An 8,182-nucleotide genomic window follows, 5' to 3' on the forward strand; every position below is an offset into this window, starting at 1 on the left:
AGAGAAGGCACAGGGGGTGCTCAGGTCAAAGAGACTGGGTAGACGAGGCCAGAATCTGAACAAGGGGTCCAAGGCCAGGGGCATCACCAAGGAGAATGTGCAGCCCTCTAAAGCGGGGCCCGCTATGTTCCTCCTTCCCAGATCACCCCTCCCCAACTAACTGTTCTCAGGGTGTAGGAACGAGTGGCTGACGTAGAGGGAGAGGAGAGAGATCAGGGTAACTGGGGGTCTAGGCCGAAGAGGAAAGCTTTTTGTGTGCATTGCTAGTCTCAGCTATCTTTGGCTGGGGTAAACTAAAGTCTTGTTTTCCTTAGTGCTTACTAGTAAATCACAATGCACTTACATCTTTATAAGTATATTAATCCTTTGAGACACACAGGCTATGAGAGCTGGCAGAATTTTTACCTTTATTTCATTTATGAGAAAATGGAGGCCCACAGAGATTGCTAAGTGGTATTGTTAGGACAATTTGAGTTATAGACAGAAAACTAAGCTCCAACAATGAAGGGAATTTATTCAATTCAATTATTATTTATCCAAGAGGCTCATATAACTGGCAAGTATGGAGGAAGAGCTTCAGGTGTGTCTTGATCTAGCTGCTCACTGCTCAACAATGTAACTGAGGTTCTGTTCCTTTTCCAGTTTCCCATTCTGCCTTTCTCAGGATTCCTTCACTGTCTGGTAATTTAGTCTCTATCCTTGTTGTCACATGTGGCTGCATTAATTCTAGACCTTACATCATTGATAGAAGCTATATAGCAGAGAGGAATCTTTTTGTCAGAAGCCCTGGAAATGTCTTCTCAAATCTCATTGCCTTGACCGGGTTTCATGTCCGCCTTTGAAAAGAGAGAAAACGGAATGATTGCTTTATGGGACCAGGCCTGGCTCCTGGAGTTTGAGGTCAGGTTAAGCAAGACCCCATGGATTAGAATGGAGAAAAAAGTGGTTTTCCAAAGAAACGTTGTGGTTCTGATGGTGGGACAGTGGAGAAAGGGATCCTGAAGAGGCTGACTGCAAGCATCCGAGGGCAGCGAACGCTCCGAGGTCACGCAGATGCGTGTGGCCAGGGTGAAACTAGAGCCTGGCTCTCCTCACTCAGCCGCTGCATATGGATGGTTACATAACCCTCCTAAGGCAGCCTGTGCTTCCCAACAGACATTGAAGCGGAACTCTGGAGCTGCTCGTTAGGTTCAGGTTATTCTTCAGCTGTGATTACAAATAAGCCCAAACACACCTTGCTCTTTAGTTACGATAATGAGTACAATTGTTTGAGTTATTTAATTTTGCATCTTAGTAAGCCATGAAGGCTTTCAGGGGAGAACGAGTAGATTTTAAAGATGAGAGCTCAAAAAGACAAAAAAAGAGAGCTATATCATTGAAATTCATGTCCTTTGTCTTACCGAGGTTTTAGTTGTCTTCTGGCTGGAAGACATTTTGTAGGTGAAATAATGGTTTTGGGGCGACCTGTATGAGATGTTTTGGCCTGAAGTTTTGCTTTCATTTTTCTGGGAAAAATGCTTGCTAATGTCCCCCAATGAGATCCCAGTCACTTATTCAGGAATTACAGAGGCAAAGAAGAAGGAAGGAAGGCAGGCTCTGAGTGCCTACTATGTGCCGGGCACCAAGCTAGGCACTGAGGATGAGGAAGAGGAGGGCATGGCTCTCGAGGAGCTCTATGACAAGTGGGAGAGGCTTAATTCAATGGATAAGAAAAATGCTACATTGCATTCAGTAATATCTGGAAGAAGAGGGTGCTTTGAAAACACAGAGGAAGCAGGGTGTTGGGAACCCGGAGAGCTGGGGAAGGCTCTGCGAAGGAGGAGACCCCCTCAGAGGATGGTTGAAGTTACCTAGGGGAAGAGAGGAAAGGCTAGTCTACTCGGAGAAGACTCGCGAAGGCACGTGACCTCTCTCAGCCAGTTTCCATGAAACTCCAAGTAATTCGGATGCGCCAGGCAGGGAGTGGGGCGAGGAGATGCGGGAGGGGCAGACAGGGCTGGGTCATGATCCTCAGAGTCTCTTCGGGTGACAGGATGCCTTCAAACAGTTCTAAGTAGAGAAAGACATGGTTTGAGTCCTAGACATATGTCTACATCTGTCAGGTTCTATGGTTATAGGCAACCCTGGTTAACTTCCAAAAAAGGAGTTCACTGGAGAGCCGTGGGATCATTCAGAAAACTGAAGGAAAAGCTGCAGAATCCAGGCTCTGAAGGAGTTCCCAGGACAGAAATATCGGGAATTTACTGGCAGTCTCCTGGGCTGGGGAAACAGGTCCAACCACCTTCAGTTTTTATATCACTCTGCCCAGGATTCGAATTCCAGATGAAGCATGTTGTACTGCCCCAGCATGAGGGCACACCCAGGCTGAACCAGGTAAAGTCAGCATCTGGACTGGCAGTCTCGCCAAGCCTGAATCTCATGGGGGAGGGTGGGTTCCTAACGCAACAGCAAAATCAGGGCACCACTAGCCTAAGAAAGACAGATGCTAGCGGTGCCAGCTAAAGCAGTGGGCATCCACCTCAAAGCTGTTTGGGAGCTAGATTTGAAGGAGACGAAAGATGGAGGGAATTAAAAGGCGAAAGATGATACAGTGCGGAGCAGAGCTGTGGCCGGCCCACTAGAGAAGAACCATGGGATTAAGAAGACTTATGGAATGAAGACTGGTGGTTGACTTGAAGAGGGGGAAGGATCCTACCATGCAGTGACAGTATGAGAGAGAAGGTAGAGCAGGGGAGGGAAGATGACAAACTGCTTAGGACACATCGAGTTTGAGAAACCTGTGGGACATCAGGGGATATAGGAATTTGAGGCGCAGTAACTGAACTCATGGACATGGATGATACAGTCTAGGAAGGATTTGGGGGGGAGCCATGGAAAACATCAATATATAAAACAGGTCTACTATGGAAACGAAGGTAGAAAAACAGAAAGGAGAGAAGGGAGAGAACCAGGAATGCTCAGGGTCATAGAAAACCGAAGGATTTAAGGAGAAAAGCTTTGAGCTCTAGTGCAGGTAGAGGCCACCTTCTAGGGAAATAATATATAAATGCAAGATGAGTTAAGTAGGACTAAAAACACGCAAATCATCCTTGCAAGAATCTCGGCTGAGAAAGGCTGGGGAAATGCATGGTAACTGGAAGGGGTACAGCTTCAAGGGAGTTAGCTGTGTTCTTTAAAATTGCAGTTTGATTTTTTTTTTTAAATGAGATAGAATTGAAATAGCGTAAAATGCACTCTGTTAAAATTCAGTGGTTTTTTGACAAGCTTTTGCACAGCAAAGGAAACCATAGGGAAAAAACAAAAACAAAAACAAAACACCCAAAAAGACAACCTACAGAATAGGAGAAAATAGTTTCAAATGATGAAACTGACAAGGGCTTAATCTCTAAAATATACAAACAACTTATACAACTCAACAGCAAAAAAAAATCAACAATCCATTTGAAAATGGGCAAAGGACCTGAATAGACATTTCTCCAAAGAAGGTATACAGATGGCCAACAAGCATGTGAAAAAAATGCTCAACATCAGTGATTATTAGAGAAATGCATATCAAAACTACCTTGAGGTACCACCTCACACCAGTCAGAATGGCCGTCATTAACAAGTCAACAAATAACAAATGCTGGAGGGGGTGTGGAGAAAAGGGACCCCCCCCCACCGTTGTTGGGAATGTAAATTGGTACAACCACTATGGGAAAGAGTATGGAGGTACCTCAGAAAACTAAATATAGAACTACCATACGACCCAGCAATCCCACTCTTGGGCATACATCCAGGCAAAACTTTGCTTGAAAAAGATACATGCACCCGCATGTTCACTGCAGCTCTATTCACAATAGCTGCGACATGGAAACAACCCAAATGTCCACTGACAGATGAATGGATTAAGAAGACGTGGTATATATGCACAATGGAATACTACTCAGCCATAAAAAGAACAAAATAATGCTACTTGCAGCAACATGGATGGAAATAGAGACTCTCATACTAAGTGAAGTAAGTCAGAAAGAGAAGACAAATACCATATGATATCACATATCTGGAATCTAATATTTGGCACAAATGAACCTTTCCCCAGAAGAGAAATTCATGGCCTTGGAGAACAGACTTGTGGTTGCCTAGGGGGAGGGGGAGGGCGTGGGATGGACTGGGAATCTGGGGTTAACAGATGCAAAGTACTGCATCTGGAGAGGATAAGCAATGAGATCCTGCTGTATAGCATAGGGAACTGTATCTAGTCACTTATCATAGAACATGATGGAGGATAATGTGGGAAAAAGAATGTGTGTGTGTGTGTGAGACTGGGTCACTTTGCTGAACAGTAGAAAATTGAGAGAACACTGTAAACCACCTATAATAGAAAAAATAAAAATCATTATAAAAATAAACATGTTGAGTAAAAAAAATAAAATCCAGTTGTTTTTGTTATATGCACAAAGTTGTACATCATCACTCCTATCTCATTCCAGAACATTCCAGAGGAAACCCCAGGCCCATTAGCAGTCACTCTCCATTTTCCCTTCCCCCAGCCCTTAAACGCCATTAATACGCTTCCGGCCTTTATAGATTTGCCTGTTCTGGACACTTCATACAAATGGATTCATAGAACATGATCTTTGTTCCTGGCTTCTTTCACTTACTTGTCAGGTTTGCCCATATTAGAGCATGGATCACTATTTCATTCTTTTTCACCGCCCAATGAAACGCCAGAGTATGGCTAAACCGTAACTGCTCTATCCATTCATCAAATGATGGACATTCAATTGTTTCCACTCTTTGGCCATTATGGATACGCAATGACATCTGTGTACAAGTCTTTGCGCAGATATGTTTCCAATTCCCTTGAATAATACTTGGGAGTGGAATTGCCGGGTCTCAGGTGATTCTTGTTGCGAGAGACTTGGTCTTGTTTACCGGCTGAGGGTGCAGGAACCAGCAGAGGGTAAGGTGGGAGATACAGCGATGGGAGTGGGGAGAAGGAAGAGGCGCTGGAGAAAGTCTATTTTCCTTTTCTTTTGGCCCTGCTGAGCATGGGAAAGTTCCCCAGCCAGGCATCCAACCCGAGCCACAGCAATGACAATGCGAAATCCTTAACCGCTAGGCCGCCAGGGAACTCCAGAAGGGCTGCTTTCTTCAGCATTTCTCACTTTCTCAGCTGGCACAATCTGAATGCCCTAACCTCTGTTCACAACTACTTGACCCTCTGCACACACATCACACCAAGTGACCAGGGAGCGGAATCCAGCGCGTGGATGCGTCCGGGCCAGTGGTTCGCTTTCTGTTGCAGTTTCTAGTTTTGAGGTCTCTGGTTAGAGCCTAGCTCGAGGCGGTTTGTTTTAGTCCCGTAGACTCATTCCCAGGTGAATAAGACAATTCACCGTGAACTCCGAATCTTAACTTCCTGGTTCTGCAGGCCATCCAGGGCCCGCGGTCGTTCCAGCGGAGGGGGGACCAAGAACACCAGCGCTCAGCAGTTGCCCTTTTGCAGCCACCGCGCACGCGCCGCCTCGCCGCCAAGGCGGGGGCGGGAGAGTGGGCGGGGCGGTTATCTCCCGGACCAATAGGAAACGTGGGCCCCCGCCCTCTCGGCCGGTGGACCGAGCTTGACCCCGGCGGTAGGCGGAGGAGGCGGGGCCAACCGCGCGGCCGCCGAGGGGGCGGGGCCCTGGGCCTGGAGGCGGAGCCTGGGGCTGTCAGTCCCGCGCCCGCCGCCGCCGCCGCCGCCGCCGCCGCGGTTCCTTACATGCGGTGGCCCGGGTGGCTGCCAGCGCTGCCGCCCGCTGCCCGCCGCCCCGGCATCCCGAGCTGCCTCCCGCCGTGCCGGCCCGGCGCGCAGGTAAGGCCAGCCGCGGTGCCGAGCCATCGCGTCCTCCTGTTCGGCAGCGGTTTGCAGCGCGGGCGCCCCCTCCGGGCTGTGTCAGCGCCGCTGCTACCCTTGCCGCCCGGGGGCGGTCCCGGGGGGCGGGACGACAGTCCTCCCCATCCCCCCCACACCTCCGGGCGCCGCGCCCGCAGCCGGGTCCCCGGGCCGCGCCTCCGCATCCCCGCGTGGGGCTGGTTCCTAGCACCCCCCTCTTGGGCCGATTACACAATCGCTGGGGGCGGGGGTCCTCTCCCGAGCCTCGGTCCCACACCTGTCCCCGCGCCTCGCTCCCAGGCGGAGGACCGATACCCAGCGCGACAGAGGGGGCCCGGAAAGTTTCACTTTGTGGTCCGGGTTTGTTGACATCTGTGAGACGTGGGGAGAGGGAGGTTGGGCAGCGAGGATGCGCCTAGCGAGCAGCGTTGCCTTTGCCCCGGCGGTGGCCCTGGTCCAGGTTTCCTCTCCAGAAGTCCTGCCGAGAGCCCTGCTCCGGGGCGGGAGGCTGACGCAGGGCGCACGGGTCTCGGCCTGAGTATTAGCGGGCCGTGCCCCTAGCTTGCAGCCTTCTGGGGCCAGCTCAGCCTCCCCTCTTCCACCCTTCCTAATTGAGCTTTGGCAGAACATGTAGGCGAATTTACTTAGCATTTTCCTGACACTGTATATTTGGGAGGCGCTTTGCCGTCCCTGATTAGCTAATTAACAAGGTGGGAAAGCAAAATAGACCCTGAAACGCATGGCTAATGCCTTTAGTCTAGCAACTCTCTAAGAACCACTGAAGCTTTAGGCTGTTTGCGGTGAGAGATGCTTTTGGCCAAGGTGCTGCAGGGAGAGCTATTCAGTGTCTTCTGGTTGCCTGAGAAGGCTTGGGTGTTAAAGGCGATGCTTTCGCTGCCTCTCCTTGCTTGTATTGTTTATTAAGGGCCTCCAATCTATGGTGGATTATTCGGTTTTCTTCGCTTAAGTGCAGAGCAATTAGAAGTGCTGCTGACAAAGCAGTTAAGGGAAAAACACCCAAACCTGCGGTCCACCTAAGTCTGGATAGTTGTCTGCTTTACCAGGTTACCCTCCTGTGCAGAAAAGCTAGGATCTTCCTGTCCCCTCCCCATCTTCTTGGTAGGACTGTATCCAACTGGGTGGCGGTTCCTCGTTCCTCAATTAGTCCACAGAGCTCTTGCCGCCTGGGTTTACGGACCTGCCCAGGGGCATTCTCTACGAGTGGGCTTAATTAGCACTTTCATCTGCCCATTAAGCAATAGGGCTTGAAATCAGGCACTGTTGTAGTTTTGAATCTTTAATAATATCTAATTCATTTTAATAGTGTTTCTATAATAATCTTTCTATTAGCATGCCAGCTCTGCAACACCAGTACTTTTCGTGTAGAAGCAGCCATTTCCGTGAAATATTATCATGGCAAAAACAGTTCTCCCTCAGATCTGCAGCCCTCTGTACTTGGATAATTACTGCTGGAGGTTGTTACAGTTTTTATTCTTTGGGGCAATAGGCGTTACAATGTGTTTGATCTGTGAGGTCGTTATGGGGTCATCCCTCCTTGTGGGGGGGATCTCAGTCACTGTGTCACTTGAGTTTTGTGTGGACCTAATAATGTGTGAATTTTGCCCCCATGCTGATTTCTCCTTGAACAAGGTACAGAGCTAACAAGATTGAGTTTTGATTTGCCAGCCTAAATTTTAAGACGGATGAGAGCTATGGCGCTGGTTTGGTTGGCATATATGCCAGACATTGTTTTGGGTGCTTTACAGATATTAACTTCGCTGATTCTCACAACAACCCTAATATTTCCCCAGTTTCAGATGATGAAAATGGGGCCCAGTTAACTGACTGAGGTCACATAGTTAAGGAAAGGACAGCCACATCCTAAGGCAAGGAGGCAGCTGACCTCAGCATCCAGGTGCCTAACCACTGGCCTAGCCTGCCTTTGTAGGTTATTTTTTTTCCCCAGCAAATATTTATTTGCACCTGCTGCCTGTGTACACGCAGCACTGTGGGGAGAAGAGCACGTAGGGTGTGAGAGCTGACCCTGGGTCAGCAGTTCTCCTTCTGGTCTTCACTCTGTCAACAACGAAGCTGTCATTTTGAGCAGGGTACCTGATCTCCCTGCAGATGAACTAAGTAGCCTTCGCCTCCTGAGGAGCTGGAGAGATGCGTCCCTGCATGTAAGAATTAAATGTCCTCCTCCCTGAAGCACAGTGTAAGATCAGGGATCAGACGAGTTGGGGGTTGCAGGTGAGTGTGTGTGTGTGTGTGTGTGTGTGTGTGTGTGCACGTATGTATGTGTCATGGAGAAGGACCAGAGGA

General features: G+C 49.0%; 1 long non-coding RNA gene across 1 annotated transcript; it reads right to left on the reverse strand.

Annotated features, from left to right (window-relative positions):
- Positions 391-5,528, reverse strand: LOC102166432. Its single transcript, XR_001303843.2, has 2 exons — positions 4,644-5,528; positions 391-2,049 (listed from the first exon to the last, which is right to left on the reverse strand). It is a non-coding gene; the product is annotated as an uncharacterized LOC102166432 (long non-coding RNA).

The sequence above is a fragment of the Sus scrofa genome, chromosome 6 (assembly GCF_000003025.6).
Source record: "Sus scrofa isolate TJ Tabasco breed Duroc chromosome 6, Sscrofa11.1, whole genome shotgun sequence".
Classification (NCBI taxonomy): domain Eukaryota; kingdom Metazoa; phylum Chordata; class Mammalia; order Artiodactyla; family Suidae; genus Sus; species Sus scrofa.